The sequence below is a fragment of the Pseudophryne corroboree genome, chromosome 2, assembly GCF_028390025.1.
Source record: "Pseudophryne corroboree isolate aPseCor3 chromosome 2, aPseCor3.hap2, whole genome shotgun sequence".
Classification (NCBI taxonomy): domain Eukaryota; kingdom Metazoa; phylum Chordata; class Amphibia; order Anura; family Myobatrachidae; genus Pseudophryne; species Pseudophryne corroboree.
This window is the reverse complement of record NC_086445.1, coordinates 160,793,222-160,817,808: the sequence shown is the minus strand read 5'-3', so window position 1 is coordinate 160,817,808 and position 24,587 is coordinate 160,793,222. Positions and strand designations below refer to the sequence as shown.

The following is a 24,587-nucleotide window of genomic DNA, read 5'->3' as shown; positions in this document are numbered from 1 at the left end:
TGTTTTGGATTCGGTTCCGCGGCCGTGTTTTGGATTCGGACGCGTTTTGGCAAAACCTCACCGAAATTTTTTTGTCGGATTCGGGTGTTTTTTTTTACAAAAAAACCTAAAAAACAGCTTAAATCATACAATTTGTGGGTCATTTTGATCCCATAGTTTTATTAACCTCAATAACCATAATTTCCACTCATTTCCAGTCTATTCTGAACACCTCACACCTCACAATATTATTTTTAGTCCTAAAATTTGCACCGAGGTCGCTGGATGGCTAAGCTAAGCGACACAAGTGACCGACACAAACACCTGGCCCATCTAGGAGTGGCACTGCAGTGTCAGGCAGGATGGCACTTCAAAAAAATAGTCCCCAAACAGCACATGATGCAAAGAAAAAAAGAGGCGCACCAAGGTCGCTGTGTGACTAAGCTAAGCGACACAAGTGGCCGACACAAACACCTGGCCCATCTAGGAGTGGCACTGCAGTGTCAGGCAGGATGGCACTTCAAAAAAATAGTCCCCAAACAGCACATGATGCAAAGAAAAAAAGAGGCGCACCAAGGTCGCTGTGTGACTAAGCTGAGCGACACAAGTCGCCGACACAAACACCTGGCCCATCTAGGAGTGGCACTGCAGTGTCAGGCAGGATGGCACTTCAAAAAAATAGTCCCCAAACAGTACATGATGCAAAGAAAAAAAGAGGCGCACCAAGGTTGCTGTGTGACTAAGCTAAGCGACACAAGTGGCCGACACAAACACCTGGCCCATCTAGGAGTGGCACTGCAGTGTCAGGCAGGATGGCACTTCAAAAAAATAGTCCCCAAACAGCACATGATGCAAAGAAAAAAAGAGGCGCACCAAGGTCGCTGTGTGACTAAGCTAAGCGACACAAGTGGCCGACACAAACACCTGGCCCATCTAGGAGTGGCACTGCACTGTCAGGCAGGATGGCACTTCAAAAAAATAGTCCCCAAACAGCACATGATGCAAAGAAAAAAAGAGGCGCACCAAGGTCGCTGTGTGACTAAGCTAAGCGACACAAGTGGCCGACACAAACACCTGGCCCATCTAGGAGTGGCACTGCAGTGTCAGACAGGATGGCACTTCAAAAAAATTGTCCCCAAACAGCACATGATGCAAAGAAAAAAAGAGGCGCACCACAGGTATAGTATGTAGATGGATAGTATACTTAATGACGACACAGAGGTAGGTACAGCAGTGGCCTTCCGTACTGCTATATATAGTATACTGGTGGTCACTGTGTCAGCAAACTGCAAAACTAAAATGCACCACAGGTATAGAATGTAGATGGATAGTATACTTAATGACGACACAGAGGTAGGTACAGCAGTGGCCTTCCGTACCGTACTGCTATATATAGTATACTGGTGGTCACTGTGTCAGCAAACTGCAAAACTAAAATGCACCACAGGTATAGAATGTAGATGGACAGTATACTTAATGACGACACAGAGGTAGGTACAGCAGTGGCCTTCCGTACCGTACTGCTATTATATATAGTATACTGGTGGTCACTGTGTCAGCAAACTGCAAAACTAAAATGCACCACAGGTATAGAATGTAGATGGATAGTATACTTAATGACGACACAGAGGTAGGTACAGCAGTGGCCTTCCGTACTGCTATATATAGTATACTGGTGGTCACTGTGTCAGCAAACTGCAAAACTAAAATGCACCACAGGTATAGAATGTAGATGGATAGTATACGTAATGACGACACAGAGGTAGGTACAGCAGTGGCCTTCCGTACCGTACTGCTATTATATATAGTATACTGGTGGTCACTGTGTCAGCAAACTGCAAAACTAAAATGCACCACAGGTATAGAATGTAGATTGATAGTATACTTAATGACGACACAGAGGTAGGTACAGCAGTGGCCTACTGTACCGTAATGCTATACATTATTATATACTGGTGGTCACTGGTCAGCAAAACTCTGCACTGTACTCCTCCTATATAATATTATACTGGTGGTCCCCAGTCCCCACAATAAAGCAGCACACTGAGCACAGATATGGAGTGTTTTTCAGGCAGACAACGTATACTGGTGGTCACTGTCAGCAAAACTCTGCACTGTACTCCTGCTATATAATACAGCTGCTCCCCAGTCCCCACAATTAAGCAGTGTGAGCACAGATATATGCAGCACACTGTGAGCACAGATATGGAGCGTTTTTTTCAGGCAGAGAACGGATAACTGGTGGTCACTGATCAGCAAAACTCTGCACTGTACTCCTCCTATATAATACTGCTCCCCAGCCCTCCCCACAATTAAGCAATAGTGCACAATCAAGTTCAACAATAACAGAGAGGACGCCAGCCACGTCCTCTCCCTAACATTTCCAATGCACGAGTGAAAATGGCGGCGACGCGCGGCTGCTTATATAGAATCCGAATCTCGCGAGAATCCGACAGCGGGATGATGACGTTCGGGCGCGCTCGGGTTACCCGAGCCATACGGGAGAATCCGAGTATGGCTCGGACCCGTGTAAAAAGGGTGAAGTTCGGGGGGGGTTCGGTTTCCGAGAAACCGAACCCGCTCATCACTAATATAGACTCATTACATGCAAAGTGAGATATTTCAAGCCTTTATTTGTTATAATTTTGATGATTGTGACTTACAGTTTAAGAAAACCCCAGATCCAAAATCTCAGAAAATTAGAATATTACATAAAATCAATAAAAAAAGGATTTTAAATACAGAAATGTCGGCCCTCTGCAAATGTCGTCCCTCTGCAATAATCATGCATATGTACCAAATACTTGGTTTGGGCCCCTTTTACATGAATGACTGCCTCAAAGCGGCGTGACATGGATTCTATCAGCCTGTGGCACTGCTGATGGAAAACCAGGACGATGCTTCAATAGCGGCCTTCAGCTCTTCTGCATTGTTCTGTCTCATGTCTCTCATCTTTCTCTTGGCAATGGCCCCTAGATTCTCTATGGGGTTCATTTCAGGCGAGTTTGCTGGCCAATCCATTACAGTAATCCCACGGTCATTGAACCAGGTTTTGGTACTTTTGGCAGTGTGGGCAGGTGCCAAGTCCTGCTGGAAAATGAAGTCAGCGGCCCAGATGCATCATCGTTTGGAAAGTGATAAATTGGAGAGTGAAAAAGTACCAGCCAATCAGCTCCTAACTTCCATGTCACAGGCTGTGTTTGAAAAATGGCAGTTAGGAGCTGATTGGCTGGCACTTTTTCACTCTCCATTTTATCACTTTCTAAGCAATGATGCATCTAGCCCAGCATCTCCATATCTTGTCAAGCCACTCCTGAACAACAAACAACATCAAAAAAGTCTTACCAGGGCTAAAGAAAAAAAGAACTGGTCTGTTGCTCAGTGGTCCAAAGTCCTCCTTTCTGATGAGAGCAAATTTTGCATCTCATTTGGAAACTAAGGTCCCAGAGTATGGAGGAAGAATGGAGAGGCACACAATCCAAGATGCTTGAAGTTCAGTGTGCAGTTTCCACAGTCTGTTGATTTGGGGAGCCATGTCATCTGCTGGTGTTAGTCCACTGTGCTTTATTAAGTCCAGAGTCAATGCAGCCATCTACCAGAACATTTTAGAGCACTTCATGCTTCCTTCAGCAGACAAGCTTTCTGGAGATGCTGACTTCCTTTTTCAGCAGGATTTGGCACAAGCCCACACTGCCAAAAGTACCAAAACCTGGTTCAATGACCGTGGGATTACTGTGCTGGATTGGCCAGCAAACTCGCCTGACCTGAGCCCCATAGAGAATCTATGGGGCATTGCCAAGAGAAAGATGAGCGACATGAGACCGAACAATGCAGAAGAGCTGAAGGCCGCAATTGAAGTATCCTGGTCTTCCATAACACCTCAGCAGTGCCACAGGCTGATAGAATCCATGCCATGCCGCATTGAGGCAGTAATTCATGCAAAAGGGCCCAAACCAAGTACTGCGTACATATACAGGATTATACTTTTCAGAGGGCCGACATTTCTGTATTTAAAATCCTTTTGTTATTGATTTTATGTAATATTCTAATTTTTTGAGAGTTTAGATTTGGGGTTTCTTAAGCTGTAAGCCACAATCATCAAAATTATAATAACCAATAAAGGCTTGAAATATCTCACTTTGCATGTAATGAGTCTATATAATATATTAGTTTCACCTTTTAAGTTGAATTACTTAATAAATGAACTTTTGTACGAAATTCTAATTTTCTGAGTTTCACCTATAGTAGCTGATGGGTTACTATGGGCAAATTCTCCACTTTGTCACTCTAACATTTGATACATCTCCCCATGTCTGCTGTGAGTGTGGATCTGAATGCTCAATCGGCAAAATCAGAGTATAGATCCGAAGTCTCTAGGTTGGAAACCTGGACTGGGATGTAATGAAGTCCGAGTTTGGCAGGGGGTGCGGGATGCCGGCTGAACTCAGGCGTTTCTTTACAGGGACAATCATGTACAAGGCTAAACCATGCATGGTACATCCTGCACGACCGCCAAACTCAGACTTCTTTACATCCCGCCCCTGGAGTCATGATAATCATTTGGTTTTAAATGTAAAAAAAAGACCAAGGAAATGATCGTAGATTTTAGGTAATCATAAAAGTAGGTTTATTGGGGGTCATTCTGACCCGATCGCACGCTGCAGTTAATTGCAGCGGTGCGATCGGGTCAGTACTGCGCATGCACCAGCGCATGCCAGCCGGCCGAAGGCCGTTGCTGCCTAGCGATCGCCTCTGGCAGAAGCGGTCACTGAGCGGGAGGGGGCTGGATGGCGACGTTAAGCCGCCGTTTAGGGGACGCGGTCCGGCCAACGCAGGCATGGCTGGACCATTGGGGGGGGGGGGGGGGCGCGGCAGCTGGGTGACGTCACATGCAGCCGCTGCGACCCGGGCAGCGAAGAGGTTCTCCCGGCCAGCCGCAGGAGCTGCACTGGCCGGGAGGTACTCCTGAAATGCAAAAGCATCACCGCTGTGCGATGCTTTTGCACTTCTGCGGGGGGAAGCCGGCACTGACATGTGGGGCAGACTAGCCCTGTGCTGGGCGTCCCCCCGCATGTCTGAGTGCCTGATCGTAGCTGTGCTAAATTTAGCACAGCTACGATCAACTCGGAATGACTCCCTCTGTTCTTTAGTCCTAAATAGTCAGGAAGCAGAGGTGGTGGCGTTCTTTACATTTTACCATTACTGTTACTAGGGATTTGTCATAGAGTGTCTACACTCAAAGCATTATTAAAAAGACCAGGGCCGGCGCTTCCATTAGGCAGCTTTAGGCAGCTGCCTATGGGCGCCAGGACCTGAGGGGGCGGTATGCTGAGGCTGTCAGGAGCCCTGGTCGTTTTGACTGTTAGCCGCCAACCGGCTCTCCCCCCTTCGCCCTTTACTAGCCCCCATGAAATAGCAGCAGCAAGGCACCCGGCGGCATGGAGACACATAGCAGCGCTGCGGGTAGTCCTGCAACGATGCTAATTTGACTGACAGGCAGCTAGACAATTCACTGCCGCACCGCTATGCAGTGGGAGCAGAGAGTTGGTTTCCCCCTCGGCCAGTCCCGTGTCCCCCATCTGCCGGGCCGGCTCCATAGCCTGCTGCTTGATGGGGTTTTTTTGGTGGATTTTTTTAATAAAAGGGGCGTGGCCACACCTCCGTGATTAGGCCACGCCCCCCGAGTATGCTAGGTCCTCGGCGGTCTTTCTATGGCTCTGCTGCCTGTTCTTTCAGACTTGCTCCTGTGATATACTGTAAGCTGGAGGTAACTACTGTGTGTGTGTGTGTGTGTGTGTGTGTGTGTGTCTCAGTATCAGTGTGTGCCTCAGTATGAGTTTGTCGTCTCAGTATGTGTCTCAGTATGAGTGTGTGTGTGTCTCAGTATGAGTGTGTGTCTCAGTATGAGTGTGTGTCTCAGTATCAGTGTGTGTGTGTGTGTGTGTCTCTAACTTAGTATTAGTGTCATCATACGCGGATTCAGGGGGGGGGGGGCACCAAGGCACGTGCTCCCCCTGTCATTTAGGAGGTGTTTTTTTTTTAATGCTGCACTGCACAATGAGGCCGCCGGCTGTCGGTCCCTCCTTCCTGTAGCAGCTTACCTAGGAACGAACAGCCCAGCTCCGCCTTCTGCATTCTGATCCGCGGGCTGGGCCTAATTCGGACTTTAGTGTCACCCTCTCCCTGGCTGCACTAGTACACGGGGGAAGAGGGGCTCCGCGCTACGCTGATTGCGGGGGAGTGAGAGCCGTCAATGCCGCCGCCTGTTAGATGGAGCAAGCTGCCGCCTGATGGAGCCAGCCGGACCCGCCACCAGGAGACAGATCCCTGCACAGAGTTGGCAGTGCAGGGGTGATTGAGCTGAGCTGGGGACCGAGGAAGCAGGTAGGGTGCAGGGACACGGGAAGGGCTACTGAGTGAGTGTGCGGTGCTGCACTCGCATGTGCAGGGCCAGACAGAAACAGTGCTCTCTCAGTGTCTGCTCCCTTCTCCAGCCTGGTGCCGCCACCTTTACTGCCCCTAGCCCCAGTGTCTCCCATCCTGCCAGCCCAATGTTTCCCCTTCCCTCCCCAACCAGCCCACTGTTCCCATCTCACTGCTCTCCCATCTAGAACCCCCCAGTGAGTCTAGACATACTGATCCCTCCTCACCAGCCCAGTGTTACCCCTTTCACTGCCCCCTTCCCATCCTGCCAAGTGCCTCCCCACTCATAGTGCCCTGGGCCCCCCAATCCAGCCCAGTGTCCCCCACCATCTCACTAACTCCCTTATCCCAGTATCTACCACCCTGTCTGCCCAGTGTCTCCCCTCTCCCAGCCCCCATCTCACTGCCCCTCAGCAAGGACATCCCCTCATTCAGCCCAGTGTATCCCCTTCTACAGCCTAGTGTTTCCCCCTCCCACCACCATCTCTCTGCCCCATTTCCATCTAGGCCGGTGTCCCATATATAGATCCCACTGCCTGTCACCTACTGCCTTTCTGTCTCCAGCTATCTCTCCCCATCACTTTTCTCCCGTTACCCATTGCCTTCTACTCTCAACCTGACATCACCCACTGCCTCTCCCCGTCACATTCTCCCTGTCACCTACTGCCTTTCTGTCTCCAACTATCTCTCCCCATCACTTTTCTCTCCTGTCACCCATTGCCTTTTACTCTCTACCTGACATCACCCACTACCTCTCCCCGTCACATTCTCCCTGTCACCCGCTGCCTTTCTTTCTCCCACTATTTCACCCCATCACTTCTCCCTCCTGTCTGCCTCTCCCTGTCACCCACTATCTCTCCCCGTCATCCACTATGTCACAAACAATCTCACATTCTGTGGCGTCACCCACTGCCTCATGGATATGGCATTCTCTTTGAAGCCACAACCATTGTTGCAAGGCCAAACCCACTTTTCTGGAGCACGTGCGTCTTATGTGCGCACTAAAGTACCTCCCCCTCATTTCCTCTGTCATGGTGCCCCCCCCCCCCCCCCCCCCCGTCATTTTGTTCTGGATCCGCCCCTGAGTGTCATTGTGTTTCTCAGTATGAGTGTACATGTGCCTCTACCTCAGTATGAGTGTCAGTGTGTGTGTCTCAGTGTGAGTGTCACTGTGTGTCTCAGTATGAGTGCCACTGTGTGTCCTTCCCAGTATGAGTGTCAGTGTGTGTGTGTCTCAGTATGAGTGTCACTGTGTGTGTCTCAGTATGAGTGTCACTGTGTGTGTGTGTGTGTGTGTGTGTGTGTGTGTCTCAGTATGAGTGTGTGTGGGCCTCAGTGTGAGTAGTTGTGTATGTGTTACAGGGCTCACTGGGAAACATCCAGTACCTGTAATGCTATACCTCACACTCTGTTAAAGGTGTGGCATTTGATATGCCGGCTGTCGGGATCCCAGCGCTCAGCATACCGACGCCGGAATCCCGACAGCCGGCATACCGACAACTATTTTCCCTCTTGGGGTGTCCACGATCCCCCTGGAGGGAGAATAACAAGCGCCACTGTGCCCGCAAGGGGCTCTTTTGTGCTCGCCCCGCTGCCGGTATACCAGCGGTCAGGATCCCAGCGACGGTATGCTGGGCGCTGGGATCCCTAGCACTGTCATACCGTAGTACACCCAGTTAAAGAAGTTCCCTGCACACATACTGTATCACAAAAGGCCTGCAGTTGCTGAGAGTATAGGCAGATTCAGTGGCAGCACCGAGCACTGAGCCCCCCCCCCCTCACAGCAACAGGCGTGCTGCACTGGAGGGAGGGGGGGGGATATGCCCCAGGCCGCTCCGTCATTTATGTCCTGGTCCGCCTCATCTACAGAAAGTGGACCAGTGGTTTATGCATCTGCAGCCTGATCCAACTGTCATTGTGGGACCAGCACCAGCATGTGATACTACTATAGACTTTTTTTTACTTTGTCCTACAGACCTACGGAAGACCTGTAGGTCCATAGGCTGTGACGGATGCCGACTGATTGCTTCTCCGTCTGACAGTTACTCCTTGCAAGTAAGTAGTGGAGTTTTTTTTCCATGCGTCAGCTGTAGCTGGTGTGAAACTACATTGTCCAGTATGCCCTGCTTCTTTTTTGGCAGGATATGCTGGGACTTGCAGTTCCACATTGGCTGGGGGTGCCACATTTCACCTATATTTGCAACATAAAAACTGTCAATGAACCAACATAGTATATCACCAGATATATAGTGTATGGCTGAACAAGACATCCGTACCTGCTGCTCAGAAAACGTATTTGTCAGTTTGTCGTGTTCTATTTTTTTTGCCATTTATCAGTACTGAAATCTAACTGCACACACTAAAAATAAGCTGCCCAACAACAATCAGAATCCTGATGCCGGAATCCCAAGAGTCAGCATACTGAATGTAAGTATGCCGGGGAGGGTTACAGTTAGGCTGTGGGGGGAGGGGGTTAGGGTTAGGCACCATGGTAGGGTTAGGTTGCAGGGGGGGAAATTAAAGTTAGACTGCAGGAAGGGAGGGTTAGGCGGCAGGTAGGGGAGGGAAGGGGGTTAGCATACTTTCCTACGAGGGGTTGGGATTATGGGGGTCATTCCGAGTTGATCGCTAGATTAAAATGTTCACTGCGCTGCGATTAAGTGAAAAAACAGCACTTCTGCGCATGCGTATGCACAAAGTACTTTCACAATGGCCGATGTAGTTTCACACAAGGTCTAGCGTTGCTTTTCAGTCGCAATGGCGGCCTCAGAGTGATTGACATGAAGTGGGCGTTTCTGGGTGTCAACTGACCGTTTCCAGGTAGTGTTCGAAAAAACGCAGGCGTTCCAGGAAAAACGCAGGCGTGGCTGGGAGAACGCAGGGTGTGTTTGTGACGTCAAATCCGGAACTGAATGGTCTGAAGTGATCGCAAGCGCTGAGTAGGTCTGAAGCTACTCTGAAACTGCACAATTTGTTTTTGCTGCCGCTCTGCGATCCTTTAGTTCGCACTTCTGCTAAGCTAAAATACACTCCCAGTGGGCGGCGGCATAGCGTTTGCACGGCTGCTAAAAACTGCTAGCGAGCGATCAACTCGGAATGACCACCTATAAGCAGCAGGATGCTGCTGTCATTCTTCTGACTACCGGCATCCTAAGCGTCAGGATCCCTTTCCCAAACTGCTGTAGGGTGTATTCTCTATACAGTCTGCAACATTTTTGATACGTTATTATCCAATTGGCGGAACAGTAGCATAGGGTAAGCATTACTGCCTCACAGCACTCAGGTCATGAGTTCAATTCCTGGTCATGGCCTGTCTGTGTAGAGTTTGCATGTTCTTTTTATGTTTCTATGGGTTTCCTCTGGGTATTCCTGTTTCCACCCACACTCCAAAAACATATGGTCAGGTTATGTGGATTTGTCTGTGTGTGTTTGCATTTTAGAGAGTATCACTCCCATTCCAGTGGAACAGGGAGAGATATGAATTCTGATGTTCTGTGTACAAATTAGTGGCACTATATAAGTAAATAATAATAATAATAATTTTGATATTAAGATAGGGCCTTGCACATATGTTGGAGAAGCCATCACGTTTTCCCTTTGTACTTAGCAGGAGCACATTAATTTGCTGTTCTGACAATAATAAAGGGCTATATGCAAGTTATGTACTGGGGAGCATTGTGTTTTGGTTTTTCCTGTCAGGGCAAATGTGTGTTTCTTTTACCCTGTGGAAGCCAATGTGTTTTTTTCTTTTTTTCCTGAAAGGGGTCATTGTGTTTGTTATTATTTGTTCCTGTGGATGCCAATGTGTTTTATTTTATCCTGTGGTGGCTGATAGGTGTGATGGTGGGGGGGTGGGGGGAGGCTGAAGTCTTGCCTAGGGTGCCGAGAAACCTTGCTCCGGCCCTGAAAAAGACCCAACAGCGTCTATATTTATTTCAAGGAAAATGCGGATGTTGGTAATAAGCAAGGACAGTTTAGTTAACTAGATTTGTCTCACACTAATTATGGGATGTTTTCTTTGTTGTCCTCAGATATGTGATAAAAATCAATATTATACAACCAGACGATTGAGAGGAAGCTTCTTTCCGACAGCAACAGCTATGTTGAATGGTATTAACTGTAGATAAAGAGGTTTTAGGTGATGATGTTCTTATGCTTTTATGGTTTCTGTATTTGTTCACATATAAATTGAATTGATTGTTCATGCAAGTAAGCCCTTAATGACAATAAAGTTCAAGTTCAAGAGAGCAACTGCCAGCAGGAAGCGACAGGTATCTTACCATGAGGTGGGAGAATGTGTACTTAGAAAACTCAGTTCTGTCACTTGGATATTATTATTATTATTATTATTATTATTATTAATAACTGTTATTTGTAAAGGTGCCACAGAGTGTACACAGCAACATACATTGTAAATATATATAAAGTATGGGCTTCATGGTTGGTGTAATGGCTAGCATTACTTCCTCACAGCACTGAGGTTATGGGTTTGATTTCCACCACAGCCCTAACTGTTGTTTGTATATCTCTGCGTTCTTGCATGGGGTTCCTCCGGGTACCCCAGCTTCCCTCACCAACCAAAGAGTATAATATCCAACACCGGACAAAATACCCAATGAGAAACCAGCATAAAGTAAAGGTTTAAAGAAAGGCAAAATTGAATCCCCATACATATCAAGCTGGAGGTGCTCCTAGGAAATGAATTTACATTACTCAAAATAAGCTGATATTGGCACAAACCAATAACAGAAAATATTTCTTTTTCATAATGAAGGTTATATGATAAATGTAAAACTTTGACTATTGAAAAATAAATTAGTTAGTCAACCCTTACAATGGAAAATGCATCTCATGTAAAACATAAATAAATATTTTTACAGCATGTATAAGGACACAAATCGTCTCCTGGTGAGAATATTGGTTTAAATTACCCATATTCATATACTTTAATTAGCAAGGGAGATACAGCGGTATATTCAATTAGTGCCGAATATTCCGTCAGTCGGAAAATCTGCACTAATTCGACCTCCGTGTAGTGAGCGTTTCTCCAGCAGGGTCCACAGGTTATCCACAGGATAACATTGGGATATAAGGTAGCGACTGCGGATTGGCACCAAACAATCAAAGCTATCGGCCTCCCAGCATGCAACGGGCCCGTCCCTATAGCCACACCTCCTAACTCAGGCAGATCAGTTTTTGGTTTGGTGCGGCAGGAGCCTGACCATGGTCAACGGGCTGCTGGTTTTTAGCAGCCATAAGCTTTTTTATCTTATTTTTATAGTCTTACTATGTTTTTGAGCGATCTTTCTAAAAAGCATCTTATACTGTATGTACCTTGGAAAGAGTTGCTCCAACAACTCCCCGCTGGGTCGCGACAACGCTTACCCACGTGTACAGTGCTGTTTCGGCGGGCGTCTGTGTAGGATGTACTAGTAAGTAGTGATGAGCACCGGAAATTTTTCGGGTTTTGTGTTTTGGTTTTGGGTTCGGTTCCGCGGCCGTGTTTTGGGTTCGAACGCGTTTTGGCAAAACCTCACCGAATTTTTTTTGTCGGATTCGGGTGTGTTTTGGATTCGGGTGTTTTTTTCAAAAAACCCTAAAAAACAGCTTAAATCATAGAATTTGGGGGTCATTTTGATCCCAAAGTATTATTAACCTCAATAACCATAATTTCCACTCATTTTCAGTCTATTCTGAACACCTCACACCTCACAATATTATTTTTAGTCCTAAAATTTGCACCGAGGTCGCTGGATGACTAAGCTCAGCGACCCAAGTGGCCGACACAAACACCTGGCCCATCTAGGAGTGGCACTGCAGTGTCACGCAGGATGGCCCTTCCAAAAAACACCCCCCAAACAGCACATGACGCAAAGAAAAAAAGAGGCGCAATGAGGTAGCTGTGTGACTAAGATAAGCGACCCAAGTGGCCGACACAAACACCTGGCCCATCTAGGAGTGGCACTGCAGTGTCACGCAGGATGGCCCTTCCAAAAACTACTCCCCAAACAGCACATGACGCAAAGAAAAATGAAAGAAAAAAGAGGTGCAAGATGGAATTGTCCTTGGGCCCTCCCACCCACCCTTATGTTGTATAAACAGGACATGCACACTTTAACCAACCCATCATTTCAGTGACAGGGTCTGCCACACGACTGTGACTGAAATGACGGGTTGGTTTGGACCCCCACCAAAAAAGAAGCAATTAATCTCTCCTTGCACAAACTGGCTCTACAGAGGCAAGATGTCCACCTCATCATCATCCTCCGATATATCACCGTGTACATCCCCCTCCTCACAGATTATCAATTCGTCCCCACTGGAATCCACCATCTCAGCTCCCTGTGTACTTTGTGGAGGCAATTGCTGCTGGTGAATGTCTCCACGGAGGAATTGATTATAATTCATTTTAATGAACATCATCTTCTCCACATTTTCTGGATGTAACCTCGTACGCCGATTGCTGACAAGGTGAGCGGCGGCACTAAACACTCTTTCGGAGTACACCCTTGTGGGAGGGCAACTTAGGTAGAATAAAGCCAGTTTGTGCAAGGGCCTCCAAATTGCCTCTTTTTCCTGCCAGTATAAGTACGGACTGCCTGACGTGCCTACTTGGATGCGGTCACTCATATAATCCTCCACCATTCTTTCAATGGGGAGAGAATCATATGCAGTGACAGTAGACGACATGTCCGTAATCGTTGTCAGGTCCTTCAGTCCGGACCAGATGTCAGCATCAGCAGTCGCTCCAGACTGCCCTGCATCACCGCCAGCGGGTGGGCTCGGAATTCTGAGCCTTTTCCTCGCACCCCCAGTTGCGGGAGAATGTGAAGGAGGAGATGTTGACAGGTCGCGTTCCGCTTGACTTGACAATTTTCTCACCAGCAGTTCTTTGAACCCCAGCAGACTTGTGTCTGCCGGAAAGAGAGATCCAAGGTAGGTTTTAAATCTAGGATCGAGCACGGTGGCCAAAATGTAGTGCTCTGATTTCAACAGATTGACCACCCGTGAATCCTTGTTAAGCGAATTAAGGGCTCCATCCACAAGTCCCACATGCCTAGCGGAATCGCTCTGTGTTAGCTCCTCCTTCAATGTCTCCAGCTTCTTCTGCAAAAGCCTGATGAGGGGAATGACCTGACTCAGGCTGGCAGTGTCTGAACTGACTTCACGTGTGGCAAGTTCAAAAGGTTGCAGAACCTTGCACAACGTTGAAATCATTCTCCACTGCGCTTGAGACAGGTGCATTCCACCTCCTATATCGTGCTCAGTTGTATAGGCTTGAATGGCCTTTTGCTGCTCCTCCAACCTCTGAAGCATATAGAGGGTTGAATTCCACCTCGTTACCACTTCTTGCTTCAGATGATGGTAGGGCAGGTTCAGGCGTTTTTGGTGGTGCTCCAGTCTTCTGTACGTGGTGCCTGTACGCCGAAAGTGTGCCGCAATTCTTCTGGCCACCGACAGCATCTCTTGCACGCCCCTCTCGTTTTTTAAATAATTCTGCACCACCAAATTCAAGGTATGTGCAAAACATGGGACGTGCTGGAATTTGCCCAGATTTAATGCACACACAATATTGCTGGCGTTGTCCGATGCCACAAATCCACAGGAGAGTCCAATTGGGGTAAGCCATTCTGCGATGATCTTCCTCAGTTGCCGTAAGAGGTTTTCAGCTGTGTGTGTATTCTGGAAAGCGGTGATACAAAGCGTAGCCTGCCTAGGAAAGAGTTGGCGTTTGCGAGATGCTGCTACTGGTGCCGCCGCTGCTGTTCTTGCGGCGGGAGTCAATACATCTACCCAGTGGGCTGTCACAGTCATATAGTCCTGAGTCTGCCCTGCTCCACTTGTCCACATGTCCGTGGTTAAGTGGACATTGGGTACAACTGCATTTTTTAGGACACTGGTGAGTCTTTTTCTGAGGTCTGTGTACATTTTCGGTATCGCCTGCCTAGAGAAATGGAACCTAGATGGTATTTGGTACCGGGGACACAGTACCTCCAACAAGTCTCTAGTTGGCTCTGCAGTAATGATGGATACCGGAACCACGTTTCTCACCGCCCAGGATGCCAAGGCCTCAGTTATCCGCTTTGCAGCAGGATGACTGCTGTGATATTTCATCTTCCTCGCAAAGGACTGTTGGACAGTCAATTGCTTGGTGGAAGTAGTAAAAGTGGTCTTACGACTTCCCCTCTGGGATGACCATCGACTCCCAGCAGCAACAACAGCAGCGCCAGCAGCAGTAGGCGTTACACGCAAGGATGCATCGGAGGAATCCCAGGCAGGAGAGGACTCGTCAGAATTGCCAGTGACATGGCCTGCAGGACTATTGGCATTCCTGGGGAAGGAGGAAATTGACACTGAGGGAGTTGGTGGGATGGTTTGCGTGAGCTTGGTTACAAGAGGAAGGGATTTACTGGTCAGTGGACTGCTTCCGCTGTCGCCCAAAGTTTTTGAACTTGTCACTGACTTATGATGAATGCGCTGCAGGTGACGTATAAGGGAGGATGTTCCGAGGTGGTTAACGTCCTTACCCCTACTTATTACAGCTTGACAAAGGCAACACACGGCTTGACAAATGTTGTCCGCATTTCTGTTGAAATACTTCCACACTGAAGAGCTGATTTTTTTGGTATTTTCACCAGGCATGTCAATGGCCATATTCCTCCCACGGACAACAGGTGTCTCCCCGGGTGCCTGACTTAAACCACCTCACCATCAGAATCCTCCTGGTCAATTTCCTCCCCAGCGCCAGCAACACCCATATCCTCCTCATCCTGGTGTACTTCAACACTGACATCTTCAATCTGACTATCAGGAACTGGACTGCGGGTGCTCCTTCCAGCACTTGCAGGGGGCGTGCAAATGGTGGAAGGCGCATGCTCTTCACGTCCAGTGTTGGGAATGTCAGGCATCGCAACCGACACAATTGGACTCTCCTTGTGGATTTGTGATTTCGAAGAACGCACAGTTCTTTGCTGTGCTTTTGCCAGCTTAAGTCTTTTCATTTTTCTAGCGAGAGGCTGAGTGCTTCCATCCTCATGTGAAGCTGAACCACTAGCCATGAACATAGGCCAGGGCCTCAGCCGTTCCTTGCCACTCCGTGTGGTAAATGGCATATTGGCAAGTTTACGCTTCTCCTCCGACGATTTTATTTTAGATTTTTGAGTCCTTTTTTTACTGATATTTGGTGTTTTGGATTTTACATGCTCTGTACTATGACATTGGGCATCGGCCTTGGCAGACGACGTTGATGGCTTTTCATCGTCTCGGCCATGACTAGTGGCAGCAGCTTCAGCACGAGGTGGAAGTGGATCTTGATCTTTCCCTATTTTTGGAACCTCAACATTTTTGTTCTCCATATTTTAATAGGCACAACTAAAAGGCACCTCAGGTAAACAATGGAGATGGATGGATACTAGTATACTTATGGATGACGAGCGACTGCCGACACAGAGGTAGCTACAGCCGTGGACTACCGTACTGCGTCTGCTAGTATAGACTGGATGATAATGATATAAAAAATATATATATATCACTACTGCAGGACAGGTATATATTGTATAATGACGGACCTACTGGACACTGTCAGCACTGCAGACTCCTAAACTACTAGTATGAAGAAGATAGAAAAAAAAAAAACCACCACAGGTAGGTATACAATTATGGACGAGCGACTGCCAGTGCCGACACAGAGGTAGCTACAGCCGTGGACTACCGTACTGCGTCTGCTAGTATAGACTGGATGATAATGATATAAAAAATATATATATATCACTACTGCAGGACAGGTATATATTATATAATGACGGACCTGCTGGACACTGTCAGCACTGCAGACTCCTAAACTACTAGTATGAAGAAGATAGAAAAAAAAAACCACCACAGGTAGGTATACAATTATGGACGAGCGACTGCCAGTGCCGACACAGAGGTAGCTACAGCCGTGGACTACCGTACTGCATCTGCTAGTATAGACTGGATGATAATGATATAAAAAAAATATATATATCACTACTGCAGGACAGGTATATATTGTATAATGACGGACCTGCTGGACACTGTCAGCACTGCAGACTCCTAAACTACTAGTATGAAGAAGATAGAAAAAAAAAAAACACCACAGGTAGGTATACAATTATGGACGAGCGACTGCCAGTGCCGTCACAGAGGTAGCTACAGCCGTGGACTACCGTACTGCGTCTGCTAGTATAGACTGGATGATAATGATATAAAAAATATATATATATCACTACTGCAGGACAGGTATATATTATATAATGACGGACCTGCTGGACACTGTCAGCACTGCAGACTCCTAAACTACTAGTATGAAGAAGATAGAAAAAAAAAACCCACCACAGGTAGGTATACAATTATGGACGAGCGACTGCCGACACAGAGGTAGCTACAGCCGTGGACTACCGTACTGCGTCTGCTAGTATAGACTGGATGATAATGATATAAAAAATATATATATATCACTACTGCAGGACAGGTATATATTATATAATGACGGACCTGCTGGACACTGTCAGCACTGCAGACTCCTAAACTACTAGTATGAAGAAGATAGAAAAAAAAAAAACCACCACAGGTAGGTATACAATTATGGACGAGCGACTGCCGACACAGAGGTAGCTACAGCCGTGGACTACCGTACTGCGTCTGCTAGTATAGACTGGATGATAATGATATAAAAAATATATATATATCACTACTGCAGGACAGGTATATATTATATAATGACGGACCTGCTGGACACTGTCAGCACTGCAGACTCCTAAACTACTAGTATGAAGAAGATAGAAATATAATGAATGACGGACCTGCTGGACACTGTCAGCAGAATGCGTTTATAGAATTAAAAAAAAAAACACCACACGAGTGTTTAACTTTTTCAGGCAGACAATATACTGGTGGTCACTGCTGGTCAGTCACACTGGCACTCTGGCAGCAAAAGTGTGCACTGTTAAATATGTACTCCTGCTATAACTGCTCCCCAGTCTCCCCCAGAATTAAGCTGTGTGAGCAGTGAGCACTACTCAGCACAGTCAGATATACATAGATGATATTATCATGCAGCACACTGAGGCTGAGCACAGATATGGTATGTGACTGTATCGTTTTTTTTCAGGCAGAGAATGGATTATATTAAATAATAAATAAAACTGGTGGTCACTAGTATAACTATCAGCAAAACTCTGCACTCTCTGAGTACTCCTAATGCTCCAGTAAATCAAGTGTCTCACTCTCTATCTAAACGGAGAGGACGCCAGCCACGTCCTCTCCCTATCAATCTCAATGCACGTGTGAAAATGGCGGCGACGCGCGGCTCCTTATATAGAATCCGAGTCTCGCGATAGAATACGAGCCTCGCGAGAATCCGACAGCGGGATGATGACGTTCGGGCGCGCTCGGGTTAGCCGAGCAAGGCGGGAAGATCCGAGTCTGCCTCGGACCCGTGTAAAAAGCGTGAAGTTCGGGGGGGTTCGGTTTCCGAGAAACCGAACCCGCTCATCACTACTAGTAAGTCCAGCAGACATTACCAGGCTATTGCCAAATCATGGGGAGAAGGTAAGGCATCGGTTCCGCTTAGTAGGGAAAACGCGAGACACAACCGCACTGTTTCGGGATTGATACTACTTAACAGTCACTGACCCAGCTGCCACCTCGGGTGCACCAGCGCTAGGCCTCAGGGATCTAAGGCTCCAGGGGTAGTATGAGGCCACGATCCCCCCGGTTCATGACCAGTTTTCTCTGAGTTTCCCGCCATGAACTGAGTTCCGTATGAGATGCTGTGTATCTAAAAGGACCCAGTCGCAGCATAGACAGCTGTATAACTGGTGCGTCGGTGTTCACTTGGGCGTCTGTGTTCACTGTAGGTTCACGGGGCGATTGTGTATACTAATAGCGTCTGGATCCACTCAGCGTTCACTAACGTATTGATCAATCCTGGAAGTGGGGTAAAGTCTCCCTGTATCCCACTCTCCTGAGCCAGGTATACAGCACTAAGGGGGTAATTCCAAGTTGATCGCAGCAGGAAATTTTTTAGCAATTGGGCAAAACCATGTGCACTGCAGGGGGGGCAGATATAACATTTGCAGAGAGAGTTAGATTTGGGTGGGTTATTTTGTTTCTGTGCAGGGTAAATACTGGCTGCTTTATTTTTACACTGCAAATTAGATTGCAGATTGAACACACCTCACCCAAATCTAACTCTCTCTGCACATGTGATATCTGCCTCCCCTGCAGTGCACATGGTTTTGCCCAATTGCTAACAGAATTCCTGCTGCGATCAACTTGGAATTACCTCCTAAGTCTCTTTCTACCTTTGAGTACGAATAGTTGATAAGTGCCTGATGCTTATGAGTCTGCAAACTATTACTGCTGTTTCTTTCGCTGTGCGACTGAATACATTTAAACTCCTATATAAGGTAATGCAGTAATATATTTCTCCTACATACTTGAAATGTATCTGTAGTTGATTATGTGCTCATACTGCTTATTATACTAATGTATAACCTGTGACTAATTGCTAGTGTTATTGCTAACTTATCTAATAATTCTGTCAGTCTTCTCTGTATTCCGATCCTCAATGCTGGTGCAAAGCAGGGAGGGATCGGATTGTATGTCACTTGAACAAAACTTAAAGTGATTGCAGTCACAAATTGTGTAGTAACACTGTACAGGTGTGTGATTTATTTATCATGTCAAAGAGAGGCAAGGGTAAGGAGGATACACTCTCCACAGCAGCACCAACAACACTCATGTCATGTTTGTCCTGAAAAGCTGGGTTAACCTCTCAGGATCTGGTTCAAAATGGATTATGTGCAAATTGTTTTAGCTTTCACGAAAGCCTCTTAAATAATCCGAGGCAGACACAGGTTCAAGTTGAACACCCATGGGCTACTTTTGCACAGACATTATCCAGTATAGCTGAGAGGATAATGCTATCTCCTATACCAGGGATAGGTTGCACTATTAACTCTTTCATGCAACATTCCACCTGGGGTTTATCACATCCAGCACAGGAATTGGCAGCCTCTCAACAAAAGCAGGCTGAAAGGCCGATGGTAAGTAAATCACATACACGTGAAATAACATCTTCACAGTCTACACATGTTTCAGATGAGGACTCGTGAGAGGATGAGGACTCATCGCACTCCAGGTCTGCATACAGAGACGAGGAGGAAGGCCTCAGCACAGTGGACATACCTGAGCATATTAGTGCTATGATAGCCATTCTATCCTTAGAGGAGGCAGCAGAGCCTTTGTTAAAATCAAAGGCACCTGTGTTTAAACGTCCCGAAACAGTTAGTTGATCTTACCCAGGAAACTCGGTACTATCGGAAATTATGCAAGAGGCCTGGGATACGCCCAGTAATAAGTTTAGGTTCCAAAGAAATGGAATTTCCATTATCCTCTCCTGGCTGGGGACTGTTTAAAAAGGGAGGTGGCTCCCAAAGTAGATACGCATGTCATTCGATTGGTGCGAAAATCTACATTACCTCTGCCTTCAACATCACTAAATGGGGTGGTATTCATGTGACCGCCGGTCTGCTGACCGACAGTCACATGACCTCCTACACCATCCCGCCGGCTCAGTATCCCGATGGTCAGCATGCCGACCAACAGGGACTATTTCCACTCGTGGGTGTCCACGACACCCATAGAGTGGGACTAGAACCCGTGGCGACCGCAGGTCGCCACCGAGCCCGCAAGGGGCTTGCTGCACTCGCCCCTCCCCGCCGGGATCCCGGCGTCGGTATGCTGCCGGGATCCCGGCGTCGGTAAGCTGACCGCCGGTCAGCCATACTACACCCCACTAAATGTTGTCACGGATAGGAAAATAGATGGTTTTCTAAAAAACATTTTCTCTTTGTCTGGGGCAAAACATAAGACCAGCCGTGGCTTCAGCCTGGATGGCAAAAGCAGTGGCAGCCTGCGCAAATATCCCATATTGCACATATCAGAGCAAAAATCCCATATTGCACATATCAAACAAGCGGCTATTTTTTATGGAAGAAGCAGCCTTGGATATGAGTAAAATTGCCTCTCAGGCATCAGCCTCAGCGATAGCAGCTTGCAGAGTGGTTTGGCTACGTACATGGAAAGCTGACTCAGAATCCAAGAAGGTTCTGGAGTCTTTGCCTTTTACTGGAGATATTCTTTTTGGTAAAGAATTAAACAGTATTTTGGAGTCAGAAGCAGATTCCAAGAAAGTAAAGTTTCCTTCCACACACAAACCCAAGTCTATATTTCCAGCTTTTTGGCCCTTTTCGGACTCAAGGAAAAGCAAAAGGAAAGGGTTATGGCAAACAGTCTCAATCTGACAAATCTGGTAAGCCTAAAAAGCATTAGGCTACCAGAGGACCGGCTTCCAAATCAGAAGATAAGCCATCAGCCTAATGGTACGGGCCTCCACCTGCGGAACCCCAGGGTGGGAGGCCGACTTCTTCAGTTTGCACAAATCTGGCAGCAGTCTACCACAGATGCCTGGGTGCAAGAAGCAGTATCTCACGGTTCTGTAATTGTTTTCAAGAAACACCCTCCTCAAAGGTTTCATTTTACCAGCCCATCTTCAGTGGAAATGAAGACCAGGGCTTTGCAAGAGGCAGTTCAGAAGTTGCTTCAGTCAGGAGTGATAATTCCATTTCCTCCTGCGCAACGAGAACAAGGTTTTTATTCCAACCTGTTTCTAGTCCAGAAGTCAAATGGGTCGTTCCGACCCATACTCAATCTCAAAGTGCTGAACAAGTACATTTGGGTGCCTCGGTTTCATATGGAGACTTTACATTCCATTATTTGGCTATGGAGCCGGAGGATTTTATGGTATCCCTGGATATCCAGGATGTTTACCTAGATGTTCATATAGCACTGTCCCATCAGCGCTATCTCAGGTTTGCTATCTCCAGCATCATTTTCAGCTTCAGGCCCTACCATTTGGACTGGCCACAGCTCCCAGAGTATTCACCAAAATTATGGTGGTAATGGCAGCTTATCTCCATCAACAGGGGATAATGATTTTTCCATACCTCAATGACTTATTAATCCTTGCACAATCTCAGGAATTGTTTCAGTGTCATCTGCATCAGACAATAGCTTGTTTACAGAGACATGGTTAATAGCTTGTTTACAGAGACACGGTTGGCTCATAAATTGTGCAAAGTCGGCCCTGGTTCCGTCACAACGAATGACTCATTTGGGGGCTGTGCTGGATTCAGGTCTACAGAGAGTAATTCTACCTCTGAACAAAATATCTAAAATTCAGTCAATGATTCAGGAGCTGCTACACAGTCAAAGGGTATCCATTCATGCCGCAATGCGTGTGATGGGGTTGATGGGGTCGATATTTGACATGGTGGAGTATGCTTAGTTCCATTCAAGGCCCCTGCAACGTCTGATCCTTTCCAAATGGAATGGTTTTCATCAGACATTAAAAACGCAGACTATGGTCCTTTCTCTGGAAGTAAGGAGGTCATTAGCCTGGTGACTACAGACATCCCATCTGGACAAAGGGAGACCCTTTTGGATTTCAGATTGGGAAATTCTGACAACGGATGCCAGTCTCCAGGGCCGGGGTGCAGTGTCAGGAAGGAGTTGCTTACAGGGGCGGTTGACCAAGAAAGAAAGTTGCCTGTCAATAAATATATTGGAACTTCGGGCCATATATATGGCACTTATTCAGGCAAAGGACATCCTTCAGGGAAACCCAGTCCAAATCCGCTTGGACAATGCAACGGTAGTAGCGTACCTCAGCCATCAAGGAGCAACTCGCAGCCAGAATGCAATGAATGAGGTAAGTCACACGTTAAAGGGGTAGAACTTCATCATCCAGCCTTGTCCGCAGTGTTTATTCTGGGAGTCCTAAACTGGGAAGCGGATTTCCTCAGTCGACACACCATTCATGCAAACGAATGGGCTTTATACCCAAATGTCTTCCAAATTCTGGTAGACAAATGGGAGTTACCAGAGATAGATCTCATGGCATCACATCAGAATAGCAAAGTTCCCGCATACGTGTCAAGAATAAAGGATCTCAAAGCGATCTTTGTGGATGCCCTGTCAGTAAGATGGGACTTTTTTTCTGACCTATGTGTTTCCACCAATTGCCCTGTTACCCAGGGTGAAGCGAAAGGCAAAACAATGAAGGGGCACCGTGATACTAATTGCTCTGGCTTGGCCCAGAAGACATTAGTACACAGATCTGCAGAGGATGTCGATGGATGCTCCATTCCTACTCCATCAACGCCCAGATCTACTGTCTCAGGGTCCATACTATCACAAGCACCTGTATCGACTATCTTTGACGGCGTGTCTCTTGAAACTTCCATCCTGAAAGCAAGAGGATTCTCACAACAGGTAATTCAAACAATGCTCAGAGCAAGGAAACCAGAGAAAGGACCCTACCCTTCACACTGTTAATTACAATACCGGCACGGGAAAAAGCCGTCCGGCCTTTTCCCGACCGGCAAAAGCCGGCACGTGTGCTTCAGCCCTAACCCTTGCTTCCGGACAGGGATGGACTAGGGCACCTCCATATTTCTTAGAAATGGGCACACGCAGCCTTCCTGGCTCTATGTGTGACCGAACCGGCCCACCGGCCCTTCTGGCATTCACCAGTAGTGCCAGATGGGCATTCCGGCCCTGCTTCCAGAGTTACAGCAATAATTGTAGTCTATTAGATCTTTGAAAGACCTGTGCATCTGGTGTGTTGATATTTCTAATACCCCTTTTCCACTGCTGTTAAAACCAAGGTTATTTCTGCGGCCTAATGGAAATGGATTAATACGGGTCCAGTGACCCATGAAACCTGGCTAACTTGCAGGGTTGGTCCCAGGAAGGACCTGGATTAAGGAGCAGTGTAAACGGGTAAAATGGGTCACCTGACCAGGCTCCCGTTTACAGAATGGTGAGATCCACGGTGGGGATGCTGCTTCCTGCAATGCTGACACACATCCAGGGGCAGGGCAAGTGATTTCAGGGGGCGGAGCCGGGAATCTCTTCTACTGCTGAGAGACTCCTGATGCTACTGCACCCGTGTGCAGTGTAAACTGCTCCAATTTGGGAATAATCCGGGTCGGAGCAGTGGTGGAAAGGGCTCAGTCCTGGGGTCTGCTCTGGTTTGGAACTGTGTGCTTATTCAGGTTTGTAAGCAAACTAAAAAAAAAAAAAGCTCACAACGCACTGCAGATTGGCCAGATGTAACGCGCAGAGAGTTTTATATTTGGGTGGGGTGTGTTCAAACTTAAATCTTAATTGTAGTGTAAAAATTAAGCAGCCAGTACTTATGCACAGAAACAAAATAACCCACCCAAATCTAACGCTCTCTGCACACCTGCCGCACCTGCAGTGCAACATGATTTTGCCCAGTTGCTTGCTTTTCTGAGTTCCAAATCTCGGGTCAGTCCCGGGACTTAGGTGGAAGAGGGGTATAAGTAATACTTTGTCATGTACCAAATTGTCACAAATTGTACTTGCTATTCCCTTGAATAGGGATGGCCATCGACCATCGATGATTCTAAATCAATGATGGTTTATGGCTGATGTAGAATACTTCTGTCATCGATGGGGGAGACCCAGATGGTTTCCCTCCATCGATGGCAAGGCATAACCATTTTTTTTTTTATACGAGGTGACGGGATTTGGAGCATAGCTCCGCCCCTTATTTTGATAGGCCCAGGGGCCAGTGAGTGAAAGAACAGGGATGACCATCAGTTGTGTAAACCATCAATGGTCGTAGTTGGCAGCCATCAATAGTTACCTGTCATATCGCCATTGATGGCAACCACACTGATGGCCATCCCTAGCCTTGAGAGTAGAAACTATGTGGGAGGTAGGACCCAGGCTGATCTACTCTGCAGACATCTCTAGCTGCTATCTGCAATCTACCTGCACTTTTCCATGCTCATTAGTATCCGCATTTGCTTATTCCTGTCTGTAATGTCAAGGATGAACATGGAAATGTTTGCAGCTATGCTTTCTGTATTAAACTGAAAATGAGTGATGATTTTAGGCAGATATAAAGCTGGGATAGAGATGCAGAGACAGCAACTAATATGGCTAATAGCTACCAGAATATGTAAATGTAACCCTGTGATGCCACTTGTCAGCCAACACTTTATCCTTCTGCAACAATTAGGCGTAAATTATATAAAATGTTCCTTTTCAGTATTTATTTCATCATT

General features: G+C 47.0%; 1 long non-coding RNA gene across 1 annotated transcript; it reads left to right on the top strand.

Annotated features, from left to right (window-relative positions):
• Positions 1–5,337: 5,337 nt before the first annotated feature.
• LOC135050595 (uncharacterized) lies at positions 5,338–10,644 on the top strand. Its single transcript, XR_010241688.1, has 3 exons — positions 5,338–5,746; positions 8,378–8,457; positions 10,434–10,644. It is a non-coding gene; the product is annotated as an uncharacterized LOC135050595 (long non-coding RNA).
• Positions 10,645–24,587: the final 13,943 nt, after the last annotated feature.